The sequence below is a fragment of the Struthio camelus genome, chromosome Z (assembly GCF_040807025.1).
Source record: "Struthio camelus isolate bStrCam1 chromosome Z, bStrCam1.hap1, whole genome shotgun sequence".
In the NCBI taxonomy this organism is placed as follows: domain Eukaryota; kingdom Metazoa; phylum Chordata; class Aves; order Struthioniformes; family Struthionidae; genus Struthio; species Struthio camelus.
The window spans coordinates 11,879,094-11,898,673 of record NC_090982.1 but is presented as its reverse complement, the minus strand read 5'-3'; positions in this window follow the sequence as shown (position 1 = coordinate 11,898,673).

Below are 19,580 nucleotides of genomic sequence, written 5' to 3'. Positions count from 1 at the left end.
TGTGAGGTGCAAGTAGAAGCTGGATACAATATTAACTCTCCTTCCAAAGGGTTTTGTTTTAAGATGAAAGTGTGAGCTTTTCCACAATGATTTTTTCCTCCAAATTTCCATTTTGCTAACATTCTCCAAAAAAGTAAAAAAAAAAAAAAAAAGCTTTGCCTTCCTTTGCTTTGAGTTGTGTCTGGCTTTCCCAGACTGAAATGGCTGTTAAAATGAAGTTAGCACTCTACATCCGTAAGGTTGCTCTTCCCTTACCTTACTCCATGAAGCTAATACTTCTTCCCTGAATTTATGCTGCCTAAGGTGCAACAGAAGTATGCAGCCAAGAGGCATCACAGGACCCCTGTGCCTTGCTGTAGTGCATCGTGGCAGGCAGACTCCTGTGAGATCCCAGTCCACGTATCAGGATTAGACACAGTAACATATGCAGGTACAATTTGAAAACCAATTGACCTCAAATTAAAACGTTTTGAAGTTTCCAAGACTTTTTATCCTGGTGAACAAACTGACAGGTCGGGGAGTTTGGTGTGAGTGTTGTTTCCCCCCTCCAAAAACAGAGGAAAGCATTGGCAAGACCAGCTGGCAAGGTGATCCTTACTGCCAAGCTTGAGGAAAGGAGCTGTGTTTGGTGGTGGAGGGAAGACACCAGGGAAGCAGGCCGAGCTAGGAGGCAATGTGCGTCCTTCAGTGAGCAGATGGGAGGAGGGATGCTGTGCCTGCCCTGCCACTAGGACATTGTGGCTGGCACTGCCTATGGGAAGGCATGAGAGGAAGGATAAAGAGCTCAAACCATGGCAAGCAGGCAGTGAGGCATCCAGCTGGAGAGGCCAGAGAGACCAGCTGAGCTCCTGCCTTTGTGGCAGGGAAGCCACCCAGGAGCAGAGAAGAAAGTGTGTGAATCATTGCTGTTAGGGAAAGTGTTTAATTGAATCTAGCATGAACTGGCCAAGGTGGGTGTCAATATGCCAAACCCAAACAGCAAGAACAGACGGAGCTTTTTACTTTTCCTTTGCCCTGTCTGAACCTGAGAAAAAACTTCTTCACTGTGAGGGTGACGGAGCACTGGAACAGGTTGCCCAGGGAGGTGGTGGAGTCTCCTTCGCTGGAGATATTCAAAAGCCGTCTGGATGTGATCCTGGGCAATATGCTCTAGGTGACCCTGCTTGAGCAGGGAGGTTGGACTAGATGATCTCCAGAGGTCCCTTCCAACCTCAACGATTCTGTGATTCTGTGATTCTGTCCGTGTGGAAGCAGACGTTGAATCAATCCCTTTACATCTGCTTGGAGAACATGCTGACTCAGACCAAAATGTCTAGCCTCCTTTCTTCAGGGGAGATGGCTCAGCCAACAGAGGACAGGCACCTTGTAGGGATGCACAGAATCTGCCTGCTGTAATGGTTTCTAGCAGAAAAGTACTGTGGGGGATGAGCTGCCTCTCTCTGCATTCTTATTCAGGGCAACCCATACCCTCGCTCCTGTGGCAGTGCTGAAGCAGCTGTGAAGAACCTGGCAGGGGTCCCAGCCGCACTGCACGGTACGCCTATGCTGCTGCTTCTCACCACTGCAAGCAGACAGCTGCAAAGAAAGCGGTACGGCTCGTGGGAACCATCTCCTCAGTTAGAGCTCACTCCTATGCAGGTGTTTACATGTAGCACTGCTCTGGGCCTGGGACACACACTGCTAATGAAAACGATGCCAGAGTAAGGAAACAAGAGCTATTTTTTTCTTTCTATTGAAACTATCAGTCTAATTATAGTTTTACTGAGGGCTCCATAGTCAAATATGGGTTGTTTGTGCATTAGCTGAAGTATAAGAAGGCAAAAAGATGAAGAGGGAACTTGGTGCAGTCTCAGACAGGGAAGAAACTTCTCAGGGTAGGAGACATTATAATTTAGCTTTACGATTTAGACAAAAGGCAACAGGTTGGGAAGAGAGGAGGAGGCTGGAAAGGGAAGGCTCTTTGGAAATTGCAGAGTGTTTTGGACACAGACAGTTGCAAGGTGAAGGGGAGAGGGAGCAAAATAAAGTGCTTGCAAGGGAGCGGGCAGAGGCTGGCGCACTGCGGAATGACACAGGGGACTGGGATGGGTTTACATCCGTAATCTTGCGCTTCCTTCACCTTACTCCACGAAGCTAATACTCCTCCCTGAATTTGTGCTGCCTAAGGTGCAACAGAAGTATGCAGCCAAGAGGCATCACAGGACCCCTGTGCCTTGCTGTAGTGCATCGTGGCAGGCAGACTCCTGTGAGACCCCAGTCCATGTATCGGGTTTCTATTACTCTGTGTTAGTACAGCGCCAAGCACAGCTGGGATCCGCTGTTCCATGTAACTCCTGGGCAGCTCTAAAATAAACAAGGCTAATAAAGCATTTGTCAGACGAGAATATTAGGAGTCCGGTTTTCATCGCCTCATTGTCAGACATCCATCCATCACACAAGCACTCCCAGGTCATCATCCCTTGCTCGTAGTTTGGTACGGTCAAGCTTGTCAAGCCTCACACACTGTGCTGTGTGCTTCACACAGCTGGTAACCCTCCTGCCCTCCCCTGCAGTGAGGCCTAGATTTCACCCATGTGTAAGCCCTGGGCTGTGGCCTCTGTCCTCCTGTGCCAGCAGCATTTGCTCTCTGGTACGTTAGCCGCTGGTCGGTGGCTTCTAGAGTGCAGGAGATGTGGCGTGTGAGTGAGCTTACCGTGTGAGGATGGAGCTTAGGGCAGTACTGCATGCTTCAAGGTTATGTATGCTAGGGCATTTTTGGTTACTCAGATTTTAAATGATGGGTGGGAAGAGGCCATGCAGCTGACATTGACCAGAGCATTTTCCCATACGGAGCATATAATTTTTTCACCTCACCGGTTTGCTCTGTGATGCAGTCGCTTCTTCCTACTTCATGCGCTTTAAAGGGGTTGAACCATAACGCCTCTGTCATCTCCCCTTGTTTCCCTGGCTATAATGTCAGATAAGCTAGGCAGTCATCAGACAAAACATGGAGGACGTTAATGAGGATGCCTACTCCCATGGGGCTGCCTGCTAAGGAGCTGCAGTACCCACAACACTAACATAAATATACATCCTTTTAAAGCCAAAGTGTCACTGATGGCAACATCCCTAGAACACCCTTCACCGTACATGTGGAGTCTACTAGCATTATTCTTTTTAGTTTCAGTGACCTCCAACCTGGACTTACCCTTGTCATTTGGTGGAGGTTTATATAGGCTGGTGGAACCTAATTCATTTGGAAGAACTAAAACCAAAGCCTCCATCATTGTTTGGCTTTTCTAGTATTCTCAAAGGAAAAAAATCTTGGAATGTGTTTTTGCAAAATAAATCTTTGGGCACTTCAGTAATATAAATATCTTCCTCTGGTGCAAACATACTTTTATATGGGAGTTTTGGATGTTTGTGTACCTTCTTTTGACCTCTTTAAATAAATACCGTTTTTCTTTAGTGTCGTAATGGAAATTAAGACATGTTTTTAAGCAACACTGAAGGGATATAATGGAAATAAACCACCAGACAATCACAACAGAAAGCTGTGCATTATTTATGCACCTAGTTGTGATAACATCAATAATGTAAAGACTATGCAATCCTGGGTGGCAGCTCTCTGAACCCACCTAATTTTATATTGACATTTGCAATGTCTCCAGGGATGCCAATACAGACAACATTTAACTTCTAAGACATTTAGCATTCCATAGTTAGGAAAAAAAGCAAGCAGAATTTTAAATGGAGTCTCTGAAGGGGGTATTATGATGCGCAGACAAAGCAGACTGATGGATTCAGTGAGTTTAGTGGGCTTTCCTAATACCCTGTACTGAAAATAGCAGGTTTAAAAGCATTATTGTTAGAAAAAATATGGTAGCAATGAGTATCATGAGTGGAAAGGGTAGGTGTCCTGAAAGGAAAGGTACGGGCAGAGACGGTGCAGGAGACGGCAATACGACTGCAGTGAACACTCCCAGTCTGGAGATCTGAACTTTCCTAATCAGGAAGGGATAAAGGGAAAGGAGAATATTAAAGGATATTGCACAACAGGGAATGCCGCTTGGAAATGGGGAAGATTATGACAGCCCTAACAGGGAATTACTGGGGGACAAAGTGGCTACGTCTATGTCTGGACAGAAACCAGACTCCCTCTTTGTCCACTTACTTCCTTGGAAGAATGAACTGGAGTGTAAGCTGCTTAAAATGACAGTGTAGTTGCCCAGCTTTGGTCCTTATGAGTTTACTGCATTTCAGACCTTTGCGTGGAGCAGGTTGCTCATGTACCATGTACAGCGGGCCACTCAGAACAAGCACACCAAACAGTGCTTTTGCTGAACGAACAAGTCATAAATACGGCCATACCCTGGCTGAATAACTTCTTGATGCAGATGTTCCAGTGTATTGACATTTAAAGCTTACCAAATGTTTTTGCAAATTTATGACTATGTTCCAAAGAAAATACTGAGATCTGTGGGAAACTTTGTGCCTGGAAACTGAAAAAAAGGATCTGGTAAAAATAACTTAACAGTAATAACTGAAAATGATCGCAATTATTACCAGGGAAATGAGCTGCTCAGCAGGCAGGAGGACGGGAGGACTGAAGAAACATTTTTTCTTGTGCAACTGTCTTTTGCCTCCAAACTTCCCATGTCTCAACAGCTTAAACTGTCCCTTATGCCCCCTTTGAGACTTGCAATGGATATGAAGCAGCCTATGTAGAAAGTAGGCAGGAGCTACGTGTTTACTGATTAGTGGACCAACACACACGTGCTGACTGGCCATCTGGTCGCTTTCAAATGAGATATAAAAAGGTGATCTGTCTGTCCTTTCTTTGGGTGGGGGAAAATGGAAATCTTATTTGGATTCTCCCCTTTATGCAGTTCCTGATTCACACCAAACTTGCAGAAACCTAATCATCTCTAAAAGTCACTATTAACTAGTCTTTGGAGGAGTCAGTGATCAGCCAGAACAAGTGTGTGACAACATAAATATTGTTTCAGTAGGAACCTGGACTGAAATAAAGAACAGTTTTTCTGTCCCTGCTTTAAAAACATAGATAGAAAATAAAACCTTCAGACAGGAAATAAGTAAAATACAGCATCTTCCCTCCAATTTTTCCCAAAATATGAAGTAAGAAGAAGATCAAAAGCTTGAATAAGCAAGAGAGAGAGAGGGAGAGCGATGAAGGATAAATCCTCTCAATATGGAAGAGTCTCCAGGAAATTCCTGCCCACCACAAAGTCCGAGTACAGCAGGGATCACAAAGGCTTGCCTACAAGGCGAGAAACATTGTATTCATTCATGTCTCATTAAACATCGGATTCCTTCTGGGACAGAAACCTCAAAAATGCACAGCATCTAGGCCAAGCAGTGTGACATTCCCCTGAGACTAATATTGTGTCAGAGGAAAGAAAATGAACAGACGCTAAGTGGGGGGAAAGCTTTTCTCGGGCCTGACACGTACTTAACACCTTACCTCTCACTAACGTTGAAGGAAAGGCTCAACAACCTAACGTTACAAAGTCCCATTTCTATTTTAATTGCTGTTCTAAGTATATTGCCTTAGCAAACAACATCTGAGACAAAAATCCATGGAAGAGCATTGAAATCACTATCTGTACATACTATGTGTACATAAAAATCACAGGATCGGAGAATAATGGAAGGGATTTTCTGAAGATCATCTAGTCCAGCCTCTTCCTGAGGTCAAACAGATCGTGTCCATTTGATCAGATTTTTATTTTGGGTATGTTGTAGCAAGCAGAGCGTAATCAGGCTTCCTTAAGTCCCAGTCCTGCAAAGGATCTAGGATAGCCAGTCTCAAGAGATACTTTGGCAGGGTTAGGGACTTGGTCAGCTTCCCGAAATGCTTGGGTGTATGTTTTTCTTGGAGGATCTGGGGAACAAAGGCTTTTCTGGAGAGTGAAATTGTCAATTGAAGCCATGAAGGCAAAAGGACTAAATGGTAGGAACACTGTTGCATTAAAGGCGGTCCCTGAAGGTTGACTGATGGTATGAATTTGTTGTTAGGGAGTGCTGGGTGAGGCACTGAGTGCTCATCTGATCTGAAAGTGAGCTTGGTGAAATAGGCAGAACTAAATCCTGCATGTGATGTTACAGATGGCTACTAAAAACGCAATCTGAAAAACACGCCAATGAAGCTACAGACTTCATAGATAACAGACTTCATAGCATACAGACTTCATAGATACAGACTTCATAGCACAGATAACGCAGCAATTTGCTTAATATTTTTGCAGCTGCATCACGCATTTCCAAAGGTGCAATTGCTGTTTGCATGGTTCTTCTCCATGCGGAAGTGCTGTAAAGAGAAAGAAGACCTGTTCAGAGTGTAACTCCATTGAAGGACACTTCCTGGCTCTTCGGACATATATGCAAATTGTGCCCTCATCTCATCACCCGAGCCGGGTCGTCCAGGTGAATAGCACTGGCATGAAGCCTCTGTGTCTGTCTGGAGCTCTTCCAGCTTTTCTGGTGACTTCTGCTGGCGTAAGATCATGCTCATGCTGCATCTGTGTGTGCAAGCGTGCCTTCGCGTGCAAACACTGATTGAAACAACTTGGTCAGCTGCAATGTTTGCAATTTGATTTCGATTAATCTGCAGATTAGGGCTATTCTGTGCAAGCAGTTTCTGAGTAAGTATAGTTAGGGGGTTCTCAAAAGACAGGAACTATCTGAAATCAGTTTATTTACTTTTTTGATTTGGAAAATTATTCTCTTACATCTCTCTTCTCCTCTACACCTTGCTAATGGTTTTCCAGTTGATGGAAAAAAAACTATTTAACATCATTTTACTGGTTTGTGGTGGATTGCCTTTATAAGTTCATCCTAATATCAGACAGGTGACACCAAAGTTGAAAAGAGACACGAACAGCACAGAGGTCTTTAGTGTGACTGTCCTCAGGCTCAGCCAGTGTGGTGTGGATACACCAAGGAAGTTTTTGCTGGGGCTGAAGATGGGTTCTGCTCTGATTAGAGCCTGTCTCCTGCCTTGCTGAGCAAGTCACACCTCCATCTCTGATCCTCCATGCTTTGTAAAGGGCTTTGAGATCTGTAATAAACCCAGACCAACCCCCTTTAAAAACGCATATGGCACTTCTGCCTGAAATCGAAAATACTTTCCTCGGTGACGGAGCTGTTGAAAAACCCAGTTCCTCTACTGATTCTAAAGAGGCCATGACCTTTGGCTGAAACTTGTCAGTACTTCAGCCCTTACTCCATCTTCTATGTCAGTAGAGTGATTTAGAGAAGTTTCTCTTAAAAATTCCCCAGGTCTAGCCCCACCATCTCCCAGGGCATTACAGTATTTTTATGGACATTGTAACGAGGTTTGCACATGGTAAAGGGGGTTCTTGAAAACTTACAAAGAAAGCCTTCTGGAAACAGGATAGGTGCTGTAATGTTTTGTAAGGGCTCAATATATTCAAGATATGCCTTTCAAAGTTTCTCTCAGAATTTTCCGTTTTCAGTGCAAAAGAATGGAAAGCAGCTGAGCAAAAATGTAAGAACTGATAAACTCTACTCTTCTGTTTTGGTTAAGACCAGCCAGGGAGCTAGGAGGGTTAAGTAATCCTGTTCATTTCAGTGTCTGTGCCATGCTTTCTTCCCTAGGGCCCTGTGGGTTTTCAAGGAAGAATGTTGCTCGGGATTATCTGTGCTGAGTTTTGTGAGTAATTTTGATCCCCTGGTTAGCAAGTATTAATGTTATCCTTTTAACCTCGCTTATACCCTTCTGCTCCTAAAGACCCATAACATCCTCACTATGGAATAACAAAAGTGGTAATGACAATCTTTTGGTCTGGTCTGAGAGAACCTGATGTTTCTATTTCCACCCATTTTCCCAACCTATCACCAAACATTTCTGGAGTTTCGTAAAGCCAGTTGGCAGTGAAAACAGTTCAGTAATTGCAGGGACCGTCAAGGATTCAATGGAAGGAAAGACCAGCTTTGCATAGGGTCTGCACAGACACACTGAGAGATGGCCCATCTTTAGAAAAGTTTGGTATCTAAACTGACAAAGGGACAACAAGGTGCGGGAGAAAAGAAAACCTCATTGCCTGCGTTAACCAGCTGGAGAGCCAAAGCACAGGGCAAGCAAAATCAGTCAGGAAAATGTGGACTCCAGAAGACTAAACAAAAGATAATACTTACTTTGCAATCAGGTATATTCACAATCTTCATTTCCCCTCAAACTAAACTCCTATTTCTCTTTTGTATTAGCTTTCCCTGGGAATTAGTCACTAGGAAAACCCCAGTCTCAGAACTCTGTGGCAAAAACTGAAGACACAGAACCTTCAGAAACGTTGCGGTAAAATGAATGAGCAGAAGCGTATTCTGACAATCTGGGATGTTAAAATCCCATGTGGACAGAGAACCTGGGAAGACATTCTTCTGTTGACTCCATGTAACTCTTTCAAAGATTTGCAGATAAAGAGTAGCACTGAGGTCAGACCCTTGGCATGCAATGAAATTCATCAAACGTGCTTAGATTTCCCCTTCACTGAGCACTTTGGTCAGAATTCTTCTCATAGGACACTTTTCTCGGCCAGATAAAACTGAGGTAAGCTTCTGCTGGATTTCCTCCTGTTTGAAAATGTCCATCATAGCATTTAAACAATTTGCCCTGAGTTAGTGCCACAGAGCTTGTACTCAGATTGTGCCAACATGTCTTAGCAGTGGTTGTTTTAAATGGCATACAGCTGGTTTTCTAAGTCATTTCTACAGTTTGTCAGAAAATCCTGCACATTTTCACAAGATATTTCAACCTTTTTTTGCTAAAAACTCAAAATAAGGCAAAGAAGTATCCAGACAAACCTAAGCTCCCTGACAGAGCTTTGGTGAGGTGAAAAGGAGCATCCTATGAGTGTACTGACACACAGCAGCAGGAAGGGCGTAAGAAGTTAAGTGACATCTTCGATGAAGCCTCGTCATGACACATCCCAAGTGAAATATTTAGAGTTTCATCTCTTTTATTTGAATGGTGGGGACAGAACACTTTTTTGTTCCCAGAAAACACAGCCATCCTTTTGCAAATAATGTCACTTAGTTAAAAAGTGACAGACTTAGCTGAAAATATTTTTAATCTGCCCTAGTCATTACTTAAAAATTGATGGCCCTCAAAGTGCACTGAGACAGGCAACCATGCACTAAGCGATTTAAAATCTGTCACCAGTTGCAGAGGGGCAAAGAAAGGAGATGCTTCCATGGTAAGGGTGACCAGAGCTCCCGACAGTGGCCTTGAAACGTGTTGTGGCTTTAGGATGTCTGAACCACGATTTTTAACCTTTTGGGGCTGGCCTAAGTCTGCACCATGAGGGAGAGCACTTCAAAGCTGCCGGAAGAAACCAGCTGCCCATTCTCATTTAAATGGATGACAAATTAAGATCTGACTTTTAGTAATTTAGAAGCAAAAACCTCTCCTCTGCTATGGGAAGAGCAATCCTACTAAGAGAAGAGTAATCCTGCAACTGAAAGCACAAATTGGTGCATTCACTTGAGAAAAAGCCGTGTGGTAGGACCTTGCTTTTGGTAGGTTACGGGACTTGCCTATCTCTCTTGTAGATATCTTTCCGTGAGGGAGGCACAGAGGCTGTCAGAGGCCGACTGACTTTCTTGTCTTTATGTGGAAGTGCTTTATTTTTGTTAAATGACTATCTGACAGCTACAGAGATCTGAAAGACAATTCTATACACTTCATTTAGTGCATGGCTCTGTGAATGTTATGAGTTCAGACGTTTCTAGGACAGGCTGAGCCATCAATACCTCTTGTGCCTCTGGCCAAAAAGTGTAAGGAGAAAGGCTGATGTCACTACGGTCAAAAACCATCTTGTCTGTTGTTTTTCGGAAGAACATTTGGAAGGCAGAAAGGAGAAGAGCAGCAACCTCCTAATAAGCATTGTGAGCAAGACAGAGAGGAAATGGAAAAAATAATTACAAAATATCATCTGCTGTAGTAATACAAGTATCTATACTTACTATTAAGCGAGCAAGGCAATGTCTGAAGGGGACAGCCTTCAAGCTTTGTGTATAGCCTTGGGATTAAACAAGAGAGTTTGGCAATCAGTTTCCATGCTGCAGGGTTTGCGACTTTATCTTATGTTTAAGCAGAGCTGAGATATTCCTAGCTTTGCTTCAGGCAAAAGTGGACAAACTGCTTATCAAGACATTAATTCCGTCTAACTCCAGCTATCCAAAAACAAGGTGTCTTTTTAAGGCTTTCCCTGTCATCAGCGGGGAACGACAGGCTGCTCCAGAGCATGACTTAGGATGGGGACCTCTCAGAGCCTGATGCTGCCGGGACTAGCTTAGACACCTGAGAGGCTTAAAGCAGCCCATCCTTTGCCTCCCCTTGCCTCATCTGGTACAACAGGATGACGATGCTTTGTCTAAGGAATCTTTTTAGACTCTGAGATTGGCACAGGACTGTCTGGTTCTGCACATCTGTACCACTAGATGCCCCCTAAAATTTGCATTGTAGGCAGCAACAAGGAAGACATTCAGACGGATAATAGTTAGGGCAGACTGTTTCATAAGTGATGGAAAGAATTTTCTTCTGTTTAAGAACATAACACTTAGTGACAAAAGTGAGGAAAAGTATGACAGTTTCTTAGCAGATGTCCTACAGCAGATCCTGCATTAGCCTTCTGTGCCACATAACTTATGACATTGTAATATTATGTATATACACTGTGTTTGAACTCATGGCTCCTCTATACGAAGATCTAATGAAGCAGAAAATGGTGCAAAGCATAACATGTTTGGGTGCTAAGCATTTAATAGTAATAGTACAAAAACTTTTGTGATATGCTTTCTGGCAAAGTACCCAGTAGCATATTACTAAGAGCATGTTACGTCCGCCTGCATTGTCACCCGCATGGACAGAAAATGCGAATCTGCAGTCAAATTCCTGGCCAATGCATGCGTTGAGCAGGAACTTGCAGAGCAGGCCAGGTGGAATTTAACTGTTATTCAGACGATGGAGCAGTTTTGAAACAAAAGTGGTGAAGAAGGTAACTATAAGTTGGCAAGACACCCCCTTGGTTTCAGGTGTGCAAATTTAGCTCTAAAGTTCCGTGGCCATAAATGCAAAGACTAAGGAAAAACCTGATGAAGAGCAAGAAGTGACACAAAATGGTAACTGTGATCCACTGGCCATCACTGAAATGTGGTGCCGTGTTAAAAGTCAGCAGCAAGGCAGGCGGGAGAGTGTCAGTGCTTGTCCAACCTATTTACGTTGCCAATAAGCTGAAGCTTGCCAGTGAAGAGCAAAGGGTGAAATTCCCTGAGGAGTGCTATGAGGAGCAAACAGCAATGACAGCAACATCTGCTCGAACTAAAATGTTGCTGGCTCAGCCAACAGGATCCCCTACTTTAAAGCTGGCTGGAAGCTTTGCCATTCAGATAAGCTCCAGGTTTGAAGGAGGGACACAATGGAAAGGGAAACAATGGTTTTTGCAAAGACACTTCATTTTCCTCAGCTACCTCTACGGCAATTTAAAAATTTTCAAGTTTCCAAAAGTGTGGTTTTCAAAGTAATTTCTCTAAAAAGAAAATTATTAGGGACGGGAAAATTTTTAAAATTTAAAACCAGCCTGATACACATTCCTGGATTTTACTGCTCTGATGGATTGCACTCACAGAATACTTGGTTCTCTGTCACATAAAGATATGTTGAAGAGATTGCTCAGTTCCGTTGCACTAGTTTTTGTAATCCTTTCCCCTGTAATCCATTAATTTCAATGACACTGAAGAAATTCTCATCTGTATGGGTGAAGCTCGCAAAACGTCAGAGGAGCCAGAACATATATGGTTTGGAAAGTGTAGATTACAAGGCTATTCCCCTGGACATGCATTCCCCGCCAAGTTATCCTTCAATACTCATTGGTCAAATAGAAGCTGTGAGGAGTACCATGGAAACTTGGGAGCAGCAAATATACCCCACTGGAAACCACTACATCAAAGAACAATACCAACTGTCATCTCTCCAAGGAGATGTTTGCACACAGCAATCTCTGAATGACAAGAAACTGAGAACTGCCTCCCTTGGTAAGGGGAGTATGTATCTGTGTGTTTGTGTGTGTGCATGCATATAGACTTCTAGTAATCACGGCGCTAGGTTGTTAAGACCGTAAGAGTGCAAGCCGTATATGAAACTAATGCGCTGTACTGATCTGAATGCTTTCATGATCCAGTTCTGTGCAGATTTGGTGAAGGTAGTAAGTGTAAAGGTATAGAAACATGCCTCTGTGTGTCGCTAATGTCTGTTGAGCTGCTAAGGCGGTTTTAAGGAGGAAAGCAGCTGCACTTCTGTTCAAGGGATTTACCAGCTCATTTTTGGAAGCTGGTAAGGCTGGTAAGTCGAACTGGGCAAAAGAATTCACACAGTGTCTTCAGGAAACATTTGCAAACTCCTAAAGCCGGAGGACCTTGGGTTCTGTTTTAATATATCCTTAGATCTAAAAAATCAGAAGTTTTAACCTGTATCATTTTAAGAACGCTGTTCCTGGAAAAGAAGCACTCAGTTAACCTGAATGCAGCCTTTCCACCACTGTACAACCGGGAAAACTTTGCTTGAGAAGTTTCCCCATCAGTTATCTACCCACAAATATAATTTGCACACTCTCTATTGAGCAGATAATCCATAAGCAAGGTTTATGATAACCCTTCCAGGAACACAACAGCATAGTGCCTCAGTTCATCCTGCTTTAGCCTAGATACCATTGTGCAAGCATATGCACATGCACTATCCTTTGGAATAGCAATGGAACGGAAAGGCTTTTGCAAACCATTGCCTTTAATTTATCGTCTGTCTTGGAAATGGCTGGTGTACAACAGTGAACACACGTAAATTTAGCAAGATTCAAGGTTTGTTATGAGCCTAAGGTCGGGGGTGCAGGAGAGGGGATATGCCTCTCCTGCATCCCCGGGGAGGGGAGAATTGCATGCAAATACCAGAGAGACTTTTGGGGAGCACAGTGGAGAGGCACAGTAGTTTTCACAAATGGCTGTAGATCATCATGCGTCATAGCCCTGGAGTGGGGACGGCACAGACTTGTTTCCGTTCTGCAAAGCAGCGCACCTGCAGAGCAGCCTAGTGGCTGAAGTCGGTGGTAGCTCTTCCTTCTTCGCCTGCTCTTGTACCACCAGACAGCGCCCAAACACTCAGAGTGCAGAAAGGCTTCTTACAGCCTTCTATGGTGCACTGTCAAGTCCACACAATGACAGCACAGGTAGTTGTCATCCTCTAGTTCACTTTAGAGGGTAAGCGACAGCTACTGCTACTACACGATGGGACAGCCGGGCAAACCCAAGACATAAAAATAGTGCAAGTCTAGCACAACTGAGGAGATGTCTCTGAAGCTCTGCTTCTCTTCTAATCTGCTAGCATTAAGCCCTGCAAAACAAAGTAATACAAAGTAAAACAAATTAATAAACCATTAGGAAAAGCATTTCCAGTTGCTCTTCTGAACTGAATCCTTCGGTGTCTAAGTATCACTTAAGGGCCTGTTACTCTGCTCTGTTCTGCAGCTCATAATTAAAATAGAAAGGCTGCAAAGCTGCTGGGAAGATACTGATGGACAGCTCTGCAAATTGTTCCAACTGAACCATAAAACTGTCAAACAAATGATACATGTTAGTTGTGATGGCCCTATGTCTCTCAGAAGTATAGTGGATCCCTAATGGAAGACTTTGGTAAGGTATTAAACATTAATTAGGGCTTATACAATATGTGTATAAAAAGGATTAGGTGTGTTGTAGCAAGGGTAAAACGAAAGCCAGCACATTTATTTCTGACCTTTGGTTTCTTGACTAATCAGTCAAGCAATACAGATCAGCAGCTGAGAAGAACATTTGACAGGAGAAAACATCTTTGTTCCTTGTTTTGAAAGGGGTAATAGCACAACACCCTGAAGTTCCCTTCAACTGTCTTCACAAGCACAGTGCTGGGAAAGCACTTATGATCTTAATTATTAACGCGGTTCCTACGGGGAAAAGCTTTTCAGGGGTTGCATCATTAGCTCATGTGATGGTCACATGATTTCTACTATGGAAATTAAGACCACACTGGGTGCCAAAATGGCAAACTGCTTTGTAATGGACATGTAGTTTTAACTGAGTACGGTCAGGTTGACCTGTTTAGACAAAACGAGCCAGGGACAACTTTTCTGAGGACTCAGACACCATCCCTTCTGATTTTTTCTGGAGGACTTTGTGACTTGTTATTCTTATTGCCTTTACATTTCTGCAGCCCACACAAAAATATTAAGTGCAGTCCATGTTCTGTGGAACAAGCAACAATGTGTAAATCCTGCATCTTTTCCTTTTTTAGGCAGGTTTCCAAATTCGTATTAATTAATCCCTTGATCAGCATGCAGCCAGGCCTGAGAGCTTAAAGAATCGTCATTGATATTAATGCAACCATCATTACAGGTTTCTGAAATTTGTTGTCAGACTGAATGCAGATAATACTCACTCTGACTCACAACAATTCATACTTGTTGGCTTCTGTCTAACAAGAACTATGACTAATAGTGGGTTGAGTGACCCATTAATAACAGATACATAAATAAAAAAAAAAATTCCTCTAGGAACAGTTCCAAAACAGAAATCAAAACAAATCTTACGGCAACTAGGAGCAGCTGGGAACCATAACCATTGCTGAAGAATATGATCTTACCCAGCTACAGGTAACCGGACTCATCTTCCACTTGTTTAGTATCATGGAGGGCAATTCAGTGCTGCAAAAGGCCTGCTGGGTCAAGTTCTTTAGACGGTAGTACACAGGAGATCAGACCATAGGGTTAGGAGGTCTCCCTTTTGTCTTAAGGTATTCTGATTCATGCAGAAGAAAGATGGGAGGTGCTGGCCAAGTGGTAATAGATCTGCCATCCTTTTCTGTATAGATCCCAGTGCACTCAGGGCATCAGGGAGCTGTGGGTAGCATGCTTCCCTCCTACCATTACACCCAAACCTTCTGAGGGAGCACAGGCCATGCAGCTTCTCTGTCTGCAGCACTGCTGCCAGAATTAGTCTGTTCTCTAGCCCAAAGCCCAAAATGGCAGCTCATCAGGGCTCTGCCTGGTCCTGATACAGGACCATGCTTCCTTTCTCTTCCAGCCTGGTAGGCATGTCTTCCTCCCAGTATTCAGAAGAAGGTACATACCTTCTGACAGCTACATCCTTTTGAAGTCACATGGCTCTTCTTTTGGATGTCCAAATTTTTGCTTCTCCAGAGTCATGGGGGATGGAGAACAAGAGTTGCTTTTTCTCTTTTCCAGCTCCAAGGCTACTCAGGGTGGCCACTGAAAAGGCTTTCGGCATGTCTACAGGACAAGTTTTGCTAAGTAAGAGCAGACCAGAAAGCAGAGAAAAAAGAACAGGCCAGTGCTCATCCCACTTTCAGCTCCATCTTTGTGACACCCAGCAGAGACAGTTTCTGAAAAATCACGTTGCCAAGAAGACTTTCAAGGAAATAGTCATGTCTAATGTGGGAGAGAGCCATCTGCACATGTTTACAAGCTACCTGAGATGTGGTAGACCATCACAAATTTGGGGAAGCACCTTGCAGCTGCTTCCAGTTTTGGAGACCAAGGGTATAAACCAGGAGCTGACATTGAGCGTACTCTCCCAAGTCCTGTTAACACAGATTACAACACAGTGCGAAAATGTTTCCTTCTGCAGCACACCCAGAGAAGTGCACCAACCACTCTTCCAGTGTTTCAGCTCCTTTTGCATGTTCTCGGCATACAGAGCTGCGCCCGCCCTCTGTGCTGACACCAGTTCTAGCAACAATGGCAGTAGAAATGACCTTCCTTCAGAGGGGTGAAGGATAAACCTGCCCTTGCCCTTCCCTCCGCACTCCGCCTCCTTTCCTCAGAGCAAGAAGTGGAACATGCTCTTAACCATAGGTAAATGCATACAAGCACTTGTTTCACCAGAGGGCTAAAAGACCTGGAAGAGAACTGACTGGTGTGAGGTGCCACACAAATAAAAGGTAAGTCTTGCCCTGAGGAGCTGATGGGGCCCAAGAGGAAACCGAGGAGAGAAGGTAGCTGGTGCAAAGGATGTAAGGTACTGTATCATCCTCAGCTAGTTAGCACAGTGCTATGACCATGTCTTAACAGACGTATGGAAGGTGACGGCTACCTCGCATCAGTGCCATTGTTTCCTGTGTCTGCACAATACTCGCCCTATGTTATAAGCCAAATCTTGCTATGCACAAAAGGAAACACAGCTTTTATGTAGAGCTCAGAATTTATTATTAGTCTAGTTAAAGTCTTCACAGTTTAATTAGAATACAGCAAATAGCTATTGTTAGTTCAATTACAGTAACACTAGCACCCTGAAAATAAGGTTAAGACGGATACACATTAAATTCCTAGTACCTAACCTTTTCCTGTGGCCTTATGCTTAGCATGCCTGTGTCATTCTGAGTCTTAAGTCTAATGCATGAGTCCTCCCTAAACTGAAAGTGCCTATGACACTGAGTCCCTGGTATGCTAATTTATTTGCCAAGGGGAGGCCAGTGCTGGTTGCAGTGTGGTTGTCTGCGCTTCCCCTGGGGCTATTTTTTATTTTTGTTTTCTTAGGAAAAACTGCTTTGTTTTTACTATTTCCCAGCTGAACTTTGAAGTTTGGACACAGGGTAGTTCTTCCCTTGGGAAAAATGTTCTCAACCCAGAACTTTACAACCATCAGTAAAATCTTTGTGATTTATTTCCCTTCTGAGTCAAATGGAGGAGGAGTACATGCTAACCTCAAGCCCAGCACCACAATTCTCCTGAGAAGGAAGAGGTTTACACTGGAAAAGGAGGAACTTCTCACATACACAGTAGTCCTCCCCAACTACAAAGCATTAGTTTTGCCACAGTCTGCACAGTCACCTCTCCCAACCTCAGTTAACATCAGGATGTATGCAGTAACTGCCTGCATTGGCAGACCTTTTGTCAGGGCCCTGCGTGCACTAATACGCCTATAGTAGGCCCATTCCAACAGAACAACTCTCACCTGCCCATGGGCTCAGGAGCTCCATTTCAGCTTAGCCCTGGGGCTGTGAGTCCCTGACTGTGCTATGCCACGGGATCTCTAACTCAGTCAAAACCACGCCTGCGCCTGGCCATGAACCTTGTTGATCTGTACCTTGACCTGCAGAACGACTTCCTGGCTTGACCCGCCTTGTCACCACAAACTTGCCTGATGATCTGGACTCTGGGTTGACCCTGTCTACCACCCTCCCCGCCTGCCTTGCTTGCCTTACTCGAGGTGGTGGGATAGGGCCCTGGCTGGTGAAGACTGCCCTGCCAGCTGTGTTATTCTCCTCAGGGAGCAACTGGCCCTTGCTGCACCCTGACACATTTCATCATGGCATGGATGGTATTCAAAATACTAAGCGGAATAGTTTAGGCAATAGTTACCCCACACCAAACACTCATTACCAATGCCAAGGGAAGCTAAAACCAGCTCAGGCTACGAAAAGCACAGGCAAGTGCTGAGACAACGCATCATCAGGTTAATGTAAAGCCTCTTGCCTCATGAAGACGGGAAGAGATGTGCAGTGCTAGGGGCACTGCATTTCAGTGTATTCGCATAGGACGGTGGGCTGGGAGGAGATGTCTGGATGGTATGATTGATGTCCCTGAAAAAAAGTTCAGGTGTTTATTGAGCAGCCCTGGCCAGACATGCCTGGGGGAACGCCAGGACAGGATGAGACATATCATCAATGCACGGAGATAACAATTTCTGTCCTTGAATGCATTCAGCTCAGGGATGTTAGAAATATGCACGTGGATGGTCTCTAGGATTGCAAGTAGCCCCACGATACTGGTTAAATCTGTTGTATTCTGTGGAGGTGATAACGAGACTGCCTAATCACAGCTTATCTCCTTAAGCTGGGTTTTGAATTCAACACGCAAACTAAGAAATAAGAAGGAAATCCATTGTGAAGGGCAAAGAAGTATTTTTATCAGCCTGAGTCAGGCTGTTCACATCTACCCAGATTCTATCGCAGCAATTGATCTCACCACTGTGTAGAGGAGCTGTGCCTTAGTCATGAAGTCCAGAAGGTCCACTGCAGCTCCACGGGGCAGTGGTGGAGATGCAAGAGTCAGAGTGTGACTTCACGCTGTGCCTCCTCCTACCTAGTGAAGGGCAGTTTACCCAAGGTTGTCTTGTTCTCCTCTCCCGTTCCTGACCCTGGGCTTCCTCCAAAACAGACTGCCTGCTGCCAGAACCACGTGACGCCATGTTAGTGTGGCTTGCCAGCCCAAAAGAAGACTAACCCTCCCCCCAAAAGAGTTGTTCCACAGCTGATTACCAGCTGAACAATCTCCCCCTTCAGTTGCACTGCTGCCAGACCCAGCACACGGGAAATAGCAGGAGCAGTCAATTAGCAGCAGGGAAGGAGAGAAGGACCGGCCGCTTTGGCAAGAGCACCTGTTAGACTGAATTAGGTGTGACATGAAACTCTATAGACTCTTCAGCTCAGTCCACACATCCAAAGAGCAGCAGCTACCATGAGGGGAAGCCCATGGTTTAGTTTCTCACCACAGTCCTTATGAAAAATATCCACAGACATTTGTCTACCATTTTCTCCCTGACTCAGGAGCAGAATTCATGTTGTGTATGATTTCCAAGCTCCAGGTTCAATATTTTGTAGTAAAACACTGTTGTTCCTGCCACACGGCATGATTAGATGGTTATGTGACAAAGCAATCCAGGTGTCGGCAGGGATTCACTTTTAAGTCAAGTTTATATTTTGATTAAGGGCTCAAGACAGCTGGAGGCACTTGGACTGCAGAGTCCCAAAACCAAAACTGCTGCAGCCTGATTTCCTCCGTGGTGCTCAGGTGCCTCCTGCTGGAGAAAGAAAATGCAGCACAAAGAGTTTACCTGCTCCTTGTGAAGGAACCTGACCTGTCTCTGTTCGCAAAATACACCCCCAGGGATGCTGCAGGGAGAGCAGCTGGGGCTCAGTCGTTTGTACAGGAGGTGGACCCAACAGTCAGTATCACTGTGTGCGCCTAGCTGTGCTTCCTAGTGGGCCTCCCTTTGGCCTTCCTAGCAAAGCAACACCTTGTTGGGTCCTTTAGACTACTGGCCCTTCAGGTGAAGCCAGGATCCATGAAAGATGATTCACGTGGGCACACAACCTTCCCAGTCTGAGCTCAGCAGCTTCCTAAAGATTGTTTCACTGCAGAGGCTAGCTAGAAACCAGGGGAAAGCTCAGAAAGCTCAGCTTTTGTTTCATGGGCTTATCAGAAAAGAAAAAAGCTGAACCTCAGCTAAAAGATGTAGGGCCTATGAAAGAATGCTCTCCACTCTGAAGCAACACAAAGCCTCAGGAGCAAAACTTAGGACCTAAATTGTGACAAACTCCAGAACACTGTCAGTCTCATGCTTGGGAGATTAACCAGAGAAGAAAGCAGCCCAGTTTCCTGCAGAGGGAAGAAGAAACAAGAGCAACTCCCTGCCAGTGGAGAAAATTCTGCATGAATGTGAGCAGAGACACCCCTAGTTTCCAAGGGTAAAAGCCCCCTTAGTTTACCAAGGGGGTGTGTGCGTGCATGATGTGG